The following is a 13,172-nucleotide window of genomic DNA, read 5'->3' as shown; positions in this document are numbered from 1 at the left end:
CTTTTCACTGTAATGTTGCTGAGGAGCCAATAATCAATGTAGGGACAGAGTTTGCCATCCTTCTTGTTTACGAAAAAGAAGCCTGTCCCTGCTGGTGAGTTTGATGAATGGATAAACCCTAAGATCAATGCCTCCTTGATGTTTAATGTTCAAAGTTCAAAATCAATTCTATTAACAAAGTACATACATGTCACCATATACAACCCTGAGATTCACTTTCATGTGGGCATACTCAGCAATTCTTTTGAATAGTAACTATCACAGGATCAGTAAAAGCTCAGCTAGAGTGCAGAAGACAACAAACTGTGCACATGCAGGTATAAATAAATAGCAAAAGAGAATGAGAGCATGAAATAACAAGATAGAGTCTTAAAGTGTGATCACTGGTTGTAGGAACATCTCAATGGATGGGCACGTGGATGGGCTACCAGATAAAAAGAGAGCTGTTCCCTATGTTTACTTTCAAGCACAAATTGGAGAGGTTCTGTGAAATGGTAGATCTTGCCAGTACCCAGAAGCCTTGATGTCGATATTTTCTCCCAATTGCAGAGTTGGAACTCTCCATTTTTGAGCCATGAGGATTCCAGCTGGCCCAGAGTCAATAAATGCCTGAAGCCCATGAGTATAACGAGAAAGCATTACACAATTAGGGGAATACGCTTGCAGGGAAAACCAACACATCAGAGCTTCCCTTCCTGCTGACGGGTATGCTGTTTTACTGGGCACTTGGAACATGAAGCCTGGAGGTGCCCTGGATCGCCACAGTAGAGGCAGGAACCTGTTCTCCTGTGTTGATTTCACTCCTCCTGAGATAGGTGCATGTGTTCCACCTGCATAGACTCCTTCACAGACTGTGTATTGGGTAATGTGGGAGAGAGTACAGACAAACAGTGATCTAATAGGGAGCTCAGGGCTTTCTTTCTCTGGCCCGCTAAGTTTCCCGGTTATCAACTGGAATAGCCGGATTAATCATGTCGTCCAGATTCCTCACCACACATTGCAATCACATGCTGGATGCCTGCACTCAATCCCTGCTGGACGGCAGTGATGAGGGATCTCTCATTCCACCCTTTCTCCACCCCAAGCCATGTGGAACTTTACTGTGTAGTTCTCCACTGTCCCTCTACCTCTGTCGGTGCAAGTCCAGGAGTCAGTGGGCAGCCTCCTGTTGGCGTACTGGAAGATCAAACACCCTCTTGAACTCCATAACAGATCACCAATATGACTGGGCTATGGGGGACCCCTGTTCCTGTAGAGCATTGAACAGGCGGAGTTGGAAGCCAACTCATAGATTCACCATGTTCGCCAGTTTACGTGCATCATGATTGAAGCAGCCTGGCTGGGTTTAGAAAGTCAGCTCACACTGGGTAATAAAATTCCCGCAGTCATTGGGGTCAATGGAGTATCTGCCTGGTGGAGGAATACTTGGCTCTGGTCCAAATGCAGTTATGGGAGTTGGAGTATTAGTGACTGAGTTTGATGAGTATGTTGAAAAGGAGAATCTGGGAGATGCTGGGAGTGGGACGGAGATGGCTAAAGGGTGCTGACTTACGGCAGCAGGAGCGGTAGTGGCTGTCACTTGATTCTGGCTGTCTGTAATGAGTTGCTAACAAGTCACTGCAAGGGCAGACACCTGTTCTCCCAGTTAGAACTGGTCTTGCTACTCTGAAAGTAGTTGTACTGTGTGAGGCATGTTGCCAACCCAGCTTATACTGATTTTAATTTCTCCTCCATACACTTCCTCCCGGACTGGGCTTGTCGTTCTGACTGTGTCTGTTGCACTGCATAAGCTATTTCACGCAATGCAGCTTCAACTGATTAACCTCTCTCCTATCTGGCCAATGAATGTCAGGGCCAAGGTCAGCTATTCTCTCTCTGCTCTGTCTCTGGAAAAGATTTGCTGACAACAATGTGCAGCTATGGCCCAAATACTGAGAGAGAGACAATGAAGTGGATTAATAGTTCACTGACTTTTAATAGAAATGATGCAGAAATAAAAGAAAAACAATAAGTACTAGTCAACAGGGCCATTTAACTGGAACTTTCAAACTAAAGCTGACACCAATACAGCACCTCAGTAGTAGTAGCTTAATACTAAATAAATACCAGTCCTTAACAGCATCCAACCGAAAGGTAGTCTTCTTTCTTGGAACCAGGACAATGGTAAGCAGGGAGCATTGACATTGCTCTGCTTTTGGTCAAGTCTTGATAGGACGGAAATGAGAGGAATGGAGTGAAATACCACCACAATGAAACACCATTTGGCTGGAACATGCATACTCACAGGCATGATTGCCGAACCCATTTAGCAGTCCATCTGTGAGGGCATGCAGACCCTGCAGCAGAGTTCATGGTTGTAATACAGTATTTATGTTACCTTTGACTTCGCTTGTCAGCCACGGTTGCCTCATCTTCTCTTTAGAATACTTATTTTTCTTTGGGATGTATCTATTCTGTGCCTTCTGAGCTGCTCACAGAAACTCCTGCTATTGCTGCTCTGCCATCATCCCTACTAGTGTCCCCTTCCAATCAATGTTGGCCAGCTCATCTTGCATGCATTTGTAGTTCCCTTTGCTCCATTGTAATACTGACCCATCTAATGTTAGCTTCTTTCTCTCCTATTTTTTTTCAATGGGAGCTTAGAATTTTTAGGCTTCATCAATTAAGGGTGTTCCGTAAGGTTTATGGATGTTTATTACAATTTCTGAGATATTATTATCACCAGGTACAAGGTAGTACTGAAAAATTCAAGTTTAAGATAATATGAAATAAAATGGGAGGTTAAAGGGGGAACCAGTGTCTTTGGAAAGGAGGGTGGATATGTAAAATGGAAAAAAAATTAACTGACTATTTCCCTTCCACTGAGTTTATCTTAAACCCTTACAAAATTGAGTTGGATGCTCTTGAAATTCTGTATTGCATATTGTTCTGATCCCCAGATTACATGAAGGGTGTGATAACAATAGAGGAAGTTGAAAAGATAATCAATAGGATGTTACCTGGAATTAATGGCAATAATTATAAGGAGGGACTATATATATATTCTCACCTGAACATATGAGGCTGTGGAGTAATGTTATAGAAGTTCAGAAAATTATGAGGGGTACAGATAGGACAGATAGAGTTTTTTCCCAGGTTGAAGTTGAGAGGAGAACGTTAGAGAGGGGTAAAATTCACACACAGGCTGTTGTGGTTATATAGAACCGAGAAGGTGGTGGAGGCAGATACAACATTTACGAGACATTTGACAAGTACTCAGGTAGGAAAATCACAGGGAGGTACACGGCTAATGCATGTAAATGGGGTTAATATTGATACACATCATGGTCGGCATGGATGAAATGTGCCTAAGGACCTATTTCTGTACTTTACTATTCTACGATTCTTTCAGTGTTCATTCAACTCTAGAGTTGTCAATTGTCAATGTGAAATGGACACTAGAGGTCACTGTAGAGTTGCAATTAAAATTTTAAATTATCAATACAATACACAAAGTTTACCTTTGGAATGCCACATGACTAACCCAAGGTATCTTAATTCTTTATAAGCCTAATTGCCAGCAAGTCAGAAATTATTCGTGCTCTACTCGGAATACTATGTGCTGATAAAGCCTGCAACTGCGTACGAAACTTGGACTATTTCCAAAAAGCAAGCTGTCTGAAAGGCACGTGATTTACAGGAATAGGATGAAGCTTGCAGAACGGTCCATGGTTTTTAACTTTGTTCAATGCAGTGCTTTAACACTTCAACTGCATATAATTCAAGAGTATTTACGTTGATTTATGCTATAAGATCATAAGGTATAGCAGCAGAATTAGGTCATTCAATGATTCGATGGTGTTCCACCATTTGATCTGACCTATTTTCCTACTCAACCCCATTCTCCTCGTCACCTTTGACATCCTTATAAACTTTTGTTTTAAATATACCCAACACTTGGCCTCCCCAGCTGTTTGTGATCATGAATTCCACAGATGCACCACCCTTTGGCTAAAGAAGTCCTCATCTTCGTTCTAAAGGGACATCTTTCTATACTGAGGCTGTGCCCTCTTGTAAATAAATATTTAATTCTTAATTATTAATTAACTATTGCTGTTCCTTTTCACACCATGTGGCGCGCCTGACAGCATTTTTTACTGTTTGCTTGGCATTTGTCTGTTCTTTTAACAAGGTCATTACTAGCTCAATGCTCAACCCATCATGGATGGAAAGCGTGCAAGGAGCCAGCCAGAATCGAACCCAGGACCTTTGGCCTTGAAGTCCGGTGCTGATGGCACTACACACCGGCTGGCATAATTTATAAATCATAAATTTTACCATGCATTTGATAATCTCGTAGTTGAAAAAAAATACATGTCACATGTCGGTGATAATAAACCTGATTCTCTGATTCTGATTCTGAAATCAAGTAACAGGGGAATGTAATGTTTGCTGTATACTGACTGTAAACTTATTTCCCCACTACTCCTCTTCTTCTGGTGATGTTGCTCCATTTTAAGTTTAGATACAAAAACAATATTAAGTTCCTTATATTCTTCATATGCAGTGCTTGAAAAGCAACTAAAATCAAGTTATTCAACTGCAGAATAACATTCTCTAAATTCACCCTTTTGAGGATGATACAAGTACAGGTACTAATTAGTGATCAGGGTGGGGGTGGGGGATGTCAGTGGTGGATGAGCAGTGACTGAGCGAAGGGTACTTCTGCACTCATTTCCCACTGTATGCTGTCACTTGTATTATCTGGATCACTAAGGTGCCTTAGGAAAGGAAATCTCCAGGCTGACTTGTTCTAACCTATGTGACTCCATAGTGTGTTCAACTCAACAACTCTCTGAAATCAATCATCTGCTATGAAATATAGAGACCAAGGATAAATTTGTCAGTTTTGGTATTGCATATATTGGAGGCTCAGGCAATTCTGCTGAGTTTTCTATTAACATCTGCCAAAATTGGAAAAGCTATTCTCAGACCAGTCCTGCCCTGTGTCATTAGAAAGGCAACCATTAAAAGTATCAGCAACGGTATTAAGCAGAGACTAGCCCTGAGAGACCTCAATATTAATAATGAAAACCTAAGAAGTGTTAGGGCTCGACTGATTATTGAGAAGGAAATTTCCTCGTTAGCACCATCAATTCCCCTCAGAGGACAAATTAGTTTTGCGTTTTGTGGGGTGGGGGTGCTCGTTCTTTGTGGGTACTGGGGTTGGTCTTACTTTTTTTGGATTCTTTTGGGTTCCTTGGTTTGTGACTGCCTGTGTGCAAACAAATCTCAAGGTTATTTAATTTAATCAAGGTTATTTGATAACTTTGAATCTTGAAACTGTAATCTTGAATCAGTACTGCACTATGTTTCTTCAATTTCTTGCAGAAAGCATCAGAGGTATTGAGGATGCAGAATCTTATCTGTGTTAAAATCTTCTATTTCCATTTGTTCAAAAGTGGTTCATCAGAGCTGCTGATATCAGTAGTGGCAACGACCTGAGGTACGTGAGTTGGACTACAATAGCTGGTCCAAGAACCTGCACAAAATAAAACTTTTATACCTAGTCCCTGTCTATCTGTCTTGGATATGTACATCCATGGCAGTGATTGTGGCAGTGATCCCACATGTACTCATGGAGAGGAAGGTCTGCCTTCAAAAGGAAAATATCCTCTTTTGTGTTATATGGCACTGTCATTATGCTAAATTGTACAGATTCACTGCACAACTTTTCAAGATCAAGCTTGTCCAGATATATTGCTATGGATAATCATATTACCAATTTCCTTTCAAATAATCTACTCCACACCTTGTTATAGCTTCCACCACCTGCCTTGAGTAAGTCAATGTGGTGACGTCTATCACTGCAAAAACCAACATCTCTTACTTCCCTTATCCCTTCTATTATTCATTGTCTCTTATTCTCCTCTAAATTTCCACAATTTCATCTTAACCACTTATTCTGAGCCTTTGTACTGAATATCCCTCTCAATTCTTAATAACTTCTTCTAACAATTCCTCCTCCTGCCCTCTGTGTTCATCTTTATTCTACTTCTCCATAATTATTTTTCCTCAGTCCACATCCTCTTTACCTGTATTGCTGTGCACAATGCTAGAAAAGCCTTTCTGGCAAACTGCAGAGTGAATAATATTCAAGCTCCCAAAATGACAGCTTTTAGACTTGCATTCATACATGCAGTAGCCACTTAATTATGTATACCTGCACACCTGCTCATTAATGCAAATAGATAGATAGATAGATATACTTTATTAATCCCGAGGGAAATTTGGTTTCGTTACAGCCGCACCAACCAAGAATAGAGCGTAAATATAGCAAGACAAAAAACCCCAACAATCAAATACCAAAATGCAAACTATGCCAGATGGAAAATAAGTCCAGGACCAGTCTATTGGCTCAGGGTGTCTGACCCTCCACAGGAGCAGCTGCACGTTCGATGGTCACAGGCAGGAACGACCTCCCGTGCCGCCAAGGGTTGTATCACGGTGGAATGTGGCCGAAGTCCAACAGTAAAAAGTTCAATATCCAGTCTGCAAACACGCTCCTCGATCGTAATATACCCCGGATTGCACCATCCATTGTTAGCCTGAGCAGTAAGCACCCAACTCCTTTACGCTTACCGCTCTCAGTGCACTTCTGGTCAGCCCCAACGGTATTACCCACCGGACTCCTCTTCTCCATAAGTCTCTGTTGTCTCGACCCAGTCCTCTTTCCTCGGCTTTGTGATACCCCTCTGTGCGTTTTCCTCTGGATTTCAGCAGGGGTGTCCGCCGCTCTGTTCGCTAAGCCGGCCGGTATTTGCTGGTCCGTGGAATACACAATGCGACCTTGCTTCTGTCCCGCGTGTCGGGATGTAACCATTTCCAGCTCTAAAGAAAACCCAAATAAAACTCTCTCTACCAGCATTTTAGAGAGGGTGCAGCTTCAACGTGTTACCGTGAGAAAAAAAATACAAAAAATAACGTAAATTAAAAAGTAAGAAGAAGAAAGTAAGAATAGTTCAGAACAGCTGTACCAGGCTGCATGCACGACCGGTGCATACGCACTAAGGCACTAATATCTAATCAGCCAATCATGTGACGACAACTCACGCATAAAAACATGCCGTCATGGTCAAATGGTTCAGACCAAACATCAGAATGGGGAAGAAATGTGATCTAAGTGACTTAGACCATGACTGTTGATGCCAGATGGGGTGGTTTCAGTAATTCAGAAACTGCTGATCTCTTGGGATTCTCACGTGCAACAGTCTCTAGAATTTACAGAGAATGATACAAAAACAAATTCGAAACATCCAGTAAGCAGCAGTTCTGTGGGTGCAAATAGCTTGTAGATGAGAGAGGTCAGAGAGGATGGCCGGTCTGATTCAGGCTGACAGGAAGGTGACAGGAATTAACTCAAGTAACTACAGTGGTGTGCAGAAAAGCATCTCTGAACACAAGGCACATTGAAACCTGGAGTGGATGGGCTACAGCAGCAGAAGAACACCAACAATAGCTCAGTGGCCACTTTAGTAGGTACAGGCATACCTAATAAAATGGCCACAAAGTGATAATGACAACATTATTTTGGAGGACAATGGCCTCCAAAATAAAATTCTAGTCATGGGCCTCATGAACCAGAGGGCCATGAGCCAGTCCTCATTGGAGGATCAGAGTTGGAGAGGGTCAGCAACTTTAAATTTCTTGGTGTTATTAATTTGGAGGGATCTGTACTGGGCCCAGCGTGTAAGTGCAATTATGAAGAAAGAACAGCAGCATCTCTGCAATCTTAGGAGTTTGAAAAGATTTGTCATGACATCCAAAACTTTGACAACTTTCTATAGATGTATGATGAAGAGTATATTGACTGGCTGCATTACAGCCTGGTAGGGAAACATCAATGCCCTTTAATGGAAAATCCTACAAAAATTATTGGATATGGCCCATTCTATCACAAATAAAGCCCTCACCACCATTGAGCACATCTACATGAAACATTGCAGGAAAGCAGCATCCATCATTAGGGACTCCAACCACTGCTGCCATTAGGAAGATACAGGAGCCTCAAAACTCACAACCTCAGGTTCAGGAACAGTTATTACCTTTCAAACATTGGGTTCTTGAACCAAACTTCACTCGCCCCATTATTAAACTGTTCCCACAGCCTCAACTTCAAGGATCCATCAGCTCATGTTCTCGATATTTATAGCTTATTTATTTTTTATCATTATTATTAATTTATTTTTTTTTTGTATTTGCGGTTTGTTATATTTTAAACACTGGTTGAACACCCATGTGGTCATCCTTTGATTTTTTTATGGCTATTATTCTATTATGGATTTATAGAGCATGTACAAGAAAATGAATCTCAGAGTTGTATACAGTAATACACAGTAGATGAACTTTGATAATAAATTTATATTTTGAACTTTGAATTCTGAAGAGGTTTTCTGAGCAATCATATTAAGAACATACCTTAAAGTCCAAATCCACTCCAAAGGTTAGTGGTAATCAAAGGAGAATATAGCACAACATGTTTACCATTACACCCAGGCTCCCAACCAATTCACACTAGAAGTTCAAGAGCAATAGGCAACTGGAATGCCATCACCACTAAGTCACGCAATGAGTTGGAAAAATAGTCTTTCATCATTTCCGGTGTAAAATAACCTTCATTTCAGGTATTGTGGCAGTTCTAAAAAAAAGTTTCAACATCCCATTCCCAAGAACAACTCTGGAACATCTGGGCAGCAAAGATGCATACATCAGGATGTTGTTTATTGATTACAGCTCAGCACTTAAGACCCATCATCTCCTTAAAAACTGATCAGTGAATTCCAACACCTGGGCATCAATACTCCCTTGGACAATTGGATCCTGGATTTCCTCACTTGCAGACCCCAGTCAGTTTGGATGGGCAAAATTATCTCCTCCACAATCTCCGTCAGCACAGGAGCATCACAGGGATGTGTATTTAGCCCCCTGCTTACACCTATGACTGTGTGGTTAAGTACAACTCCAACACCATACACAACTTTGCTGACAACACCACCGTTGTGGGCCGTATCAAAGGTGGTGATGAATCAGAATATAGGGGGAAGATTGAAACTTATCTGAGTGGTGTAATAACAACAGCCTCTCACTCAATGTCAATAAGACCAAGGAACTGATTGTAGACTTCAGGAGAAGGAAACCAGAGGTCCATGAGCCAGTAATCATTTGAGGATCAGAGGTGGAGAGGGTCAGTAACTTCAAATTCCTGGATGTCACTGTCTCAGAGAACCTGTCCTGGACCCAGCATATAAATATAATTGTGAATAAAGCACAACAGCGCCTCTACTTCCTAGGGCGTCTGCAGAGAATCAGCATGGCATCAAAAACCTTGGCAAATTTCTATAGATGTGTGGTGGAAAGTGTACTGACTGGCTGCATCATGGCCTGGTCTGCCAACACCAATGCCTTCGAGTGGAAACTCCTACAATAGGTAGTGGATTTGGTGCAGTACATTACTGGTAAAACCCTCCCAACCATTGAACACATCTACATGAAACATTGCCATTGAAAAGCAGCATCCATCATCAAAGATCCTCACCACCCAGGCTATGCTCTTTTCTCGCTGCTGCCTCAGGATTCACACCACCGGGTTCAAGAACAGTTACCACCCCTCATCCATCAGGCTCTTGAACAAAGGGAGATAACTACAGTTATTTAAAGACTCTCTTATTTTGTTATTTCATGCTCATTATTTATTGCTATTTATTTATATCTGCATTTGTGGTTCATTGTTTGCAGTTACTGTTCTATAGATTTGCTGAGTATCCCCACAGAAAAAGAATCTCAGGGTCGTATATGCTGACATGTATGTACTCTGATAAAAAAATTTAGTTCGAACTTAGAATGAAAAAAAATGATAAACTTTTCTATGGCACTCCTCTTCCAGAAATTACATTTTAAGAGTCCGAATGACTACTCTTCACGCATCAGAATGGGAAAGCAGCTCTCAAATTAGTTCGGAAATAAAGGACTGGTACAGTGAAAATGTTTATTCTTCTTTTGTAATGGTGGAATGTGCCTAACCCATTGAAGCTTATTTCAATGGAAAAGATTGCTCCCTCACCAGGAAATAAAAGCTTTGCTCAAGTGTTACCAGTAATTTCACAGAAATAATCAGTACCATCAAATCAATCTGCTTGGTGTGTTCCCATAGATTATTTTTATTTTGATAGAAACATAGAAAATAGGAGCAGGAGTAAGTCATTCTTCCCCTTTGGTCTAGTTTAATCATTCAAATGCAGTACCTAGTCCTAGCTCTCTCTACCTTCCTTAAACCCCTCTATCCCCTAGAACATCGTTTAACTCCATGTGCATATTTAATAATTTGACTTCACTTGCTTTCTGTGTTCAGAATTCTGTAGGTTCACTTCTCTCCAGAAGAAGGGGGTTCAACAAATCTCCAAAGGAATTAAAAAAGGTGCTTGGTGCTATAACGAGTCTGAAAAAGCACTAGTAAATTCTAACAAGTAGGTAGTCACGTGACATTTGCAAAGAACTGTGTAATTTAAGATTAGAGATATTTTCCCTATACATTAGATAAACATATCTCCTCCAAAAGCCTGCCTTTACCACACTTTATAGTGACAGAAGACTTCCCTTTGTCAAACAAATGCACCTGTTTTAGACCATAAGACCATAAGATATAGGATCAGAATTAGGCCATTTGGCCCATCGAATCTGCTCTGCCATTTATTTATGGCTGATCCAATTTTCCTCTCAGCCCCAGTCTCCTGCCTTCTCCCCATACCCCTTCATGCCCTGACCAATCAAGAATCTACCAACCTCTGCCATATAGACTTGGACTCCACAGCTGCCTGTGGCAAATAATTCCACAGATTCACCACTCTCTGGCTAAATAATTTCCTCCTCATCTCCACTCTAAAAGGACGCCCCACTATTCTGAGGCTGTGTCCTCTGTCCAAGTTCTTCTGTAGCCTCTCTACTTCCTCAGAGCTACCTGTCCCTGCACCTATCTTCATATCGCCTGCAAATTTTTCAACAAGACCATCAATTCATTCATCCAAACCATTAACATACATATAATGTAAAGAGAATCAGTCCAAACACAGACCTCTGTGGAACACCACTAGTCACTGGCAGCCAGTCAAAAAAGGCGGAGATGGAGGAATTGCGAGAAGGGGGTGGCATTTTTGCAAGAGACAGGGTGAGAAGAGGAATAGTCCAGATAGCTGTGAGAGTCAGTAGGCTTATAGTAGACATCAGTAGATAAGCTGTCTCCAGAGATAGAGACAGAAAGATCTAGAAAGGGGAGGGAGGTGTTGGAAATGGACCAGGTAAACTTGAGGGCAGGGTGAAAGTTGGAGGCAAAGTTAATGAAATTAATCTCTTACAAGCTCTTCCTTCAATTAGTCCTGACGAAGGGTCCCGGCCCGACACGTCGACTGTACCTCTTCCTAGAGATGCTGCCTGGCCTGCTGCGTTCACCAGCAACTTTGATGTGTGTTGCTTGAATTTCCAGCATCTGCAGAATTATTTATCCATGCTAGTATCTTCCCTGTAATACTGTGGCCTCATAGCTTGTTATGCAGCCTCATGTCTGGCACCTTGTCAAAATCCAAGTACACAACATCAACTGATTCTCCTTTGTCTATCATGCTTGTTATTTATTCAAAGAATTCCAACAGATTTGTCAGGCAAGATTTTCCCTTGAGGAAACCATGCTGACTACGGCCTATTTTATCATGTGCCCGCAAGTACCCTGAGACCTCATCCGTAATAATCGACTCCAATACCTTCCCAACCACTGAAGTCAGGCTAAATGGCCTATAGCTACCTTTCTTCTGCATCTCTCCCTTCTTGAAGAGTGGAGTCACATCTGCAATTTTCCAGTCTTCCAGAACTTCTAGTGATTCTTGAAAGATCATTACTAATGCCTCAACAATCTTGTCAGACACCTCCTTCAGAACCCTGGGGTATGCACCATCTGGTCCAGGTGACGTATCTACCTTCAGACCTTTCGTCTTCCCTTCTCCCTCGTAATTGTAACTTCAGACACTTCATGACCTCTGATACCTGGAACTTCCACCATACTAGTAGTGTATTCCACAGTGAAGACTGATGCAAAATACTTATTCAGTTCGTCCACCATTTCCTTGTCCTCCATTACTGCCTCTCCAGCATTGTTTGCAAGCGGTCCAATATCCACTCTCGCCTCTCTTTTACACTTTTATATCCGAAGAAACTTTTGGTGTCGTCTTTAATATTATTGGCTAGCTTATTTTTGTATTCCATCTTTACCTTAATGACCTTTCTAGTTGCCTTCTGTTGGTCTTTAAAAGCTTCCCAATCCTCTAATTTCCCACTAATCTTTGCTCTATTATATGCCCTCTCTTTGGCTTTTTTGTTGGCTTTGACTTCCCTTTTTGCCATGGTTGTGTCATCTTGCTATTAGAATACTCCTTCCTCTTTACTCCACTGTAATACTGATACGTCTGACTTTAGCTTCTCCTTCTCAAGTTTCAGAGTGAATTTGATCATGTTATGATCACTTTCCCCTTAGGGTTCTTTTACCCTAAGCTCTCTAATCAATTCTGGTTCATTGCACAATACTAGTGGGCTGAACCATGAGCTACTCTAAAAAGCCATCTCAAAGACATTCTACAAATTCCCCCTCTTGGACTCCAGCACCAACCTGATTTTCCCAATCTATCCGCATATTGAAATTGAAAGAGAATTACTTCTCCACTTCCCTGGCAGAGGATTCATGTGGATTTTATGGGACCATTCATGGCAGTATTTTCTTGGTAGTAGTAACTGCAGCTATAAAGTAACCAGATGTGTTCCCTATAGCATCCACTACAGACTCAAGCACTATTGATGAATTGACAAGTCTCTTCGCAATGACAGGTGTTTCATAATCCTTAGTCAGTGACAATGACCACAGTTTGTTGCAGTCACTAGCAGCCAACCTGAAATAGCACTGTTTATTTCTACTCATGCCTTCTGCCAGTTTCAGTCATTCCTGAAAATGAATGGAGTAAGACATATTACATCTGCAGCAGAACCATGTCTGTAGAAACAAATGGCTATGCCAAGAGTTTCGCATCTTCTATATTTTTAAATGCAATAGAACCTGCAGAACATGGTGCTTCTATTATTTAAGCTTCTTTCAAGTC

General features: G+C 41.4%; 1 long non-coding RNA gene across 1 annotated transcript; it reads left to right on the top strand.

Annotated features, from left to right (window-relative positions):
• Nucleotides 1-3,173: 3,173 nt before the first annotated feature.
• LOC140200859 (uncharacterized) lies at nucleotides 3,174-9,981 on the top strand. Its single transcript, XR_011886745.1, has 3 exons — nucleotides 3,174-3,259; nucleotides 5,371-5,485; nucleotides 9,923-9,981. It is a non-coding gene; the product is annotated as an uncharacterized lncRNA (long non-coding RNA).
• Nucleotides 9,982-13,172: the final 3,191 nt, after the last annotated feature.

Source organism: Mobula birostris, chromosome 7 (genome assembly GCF_030028105.1).
Source record: "Mobula birostris isolate sMobBir1 chromosome 7, sMobBir1.hap1, whole genome shotgun sequence".
Taxonomy (NCBI): Eukaryota; Metazoa; Chordata; class Chondrichthyes; order Myliobatiformes; family Myliobatidae; genus Mobula; species Mobula birostris.
This window is presented reverse-complemented; position numbering and strand designations above follow the sequence as displayed.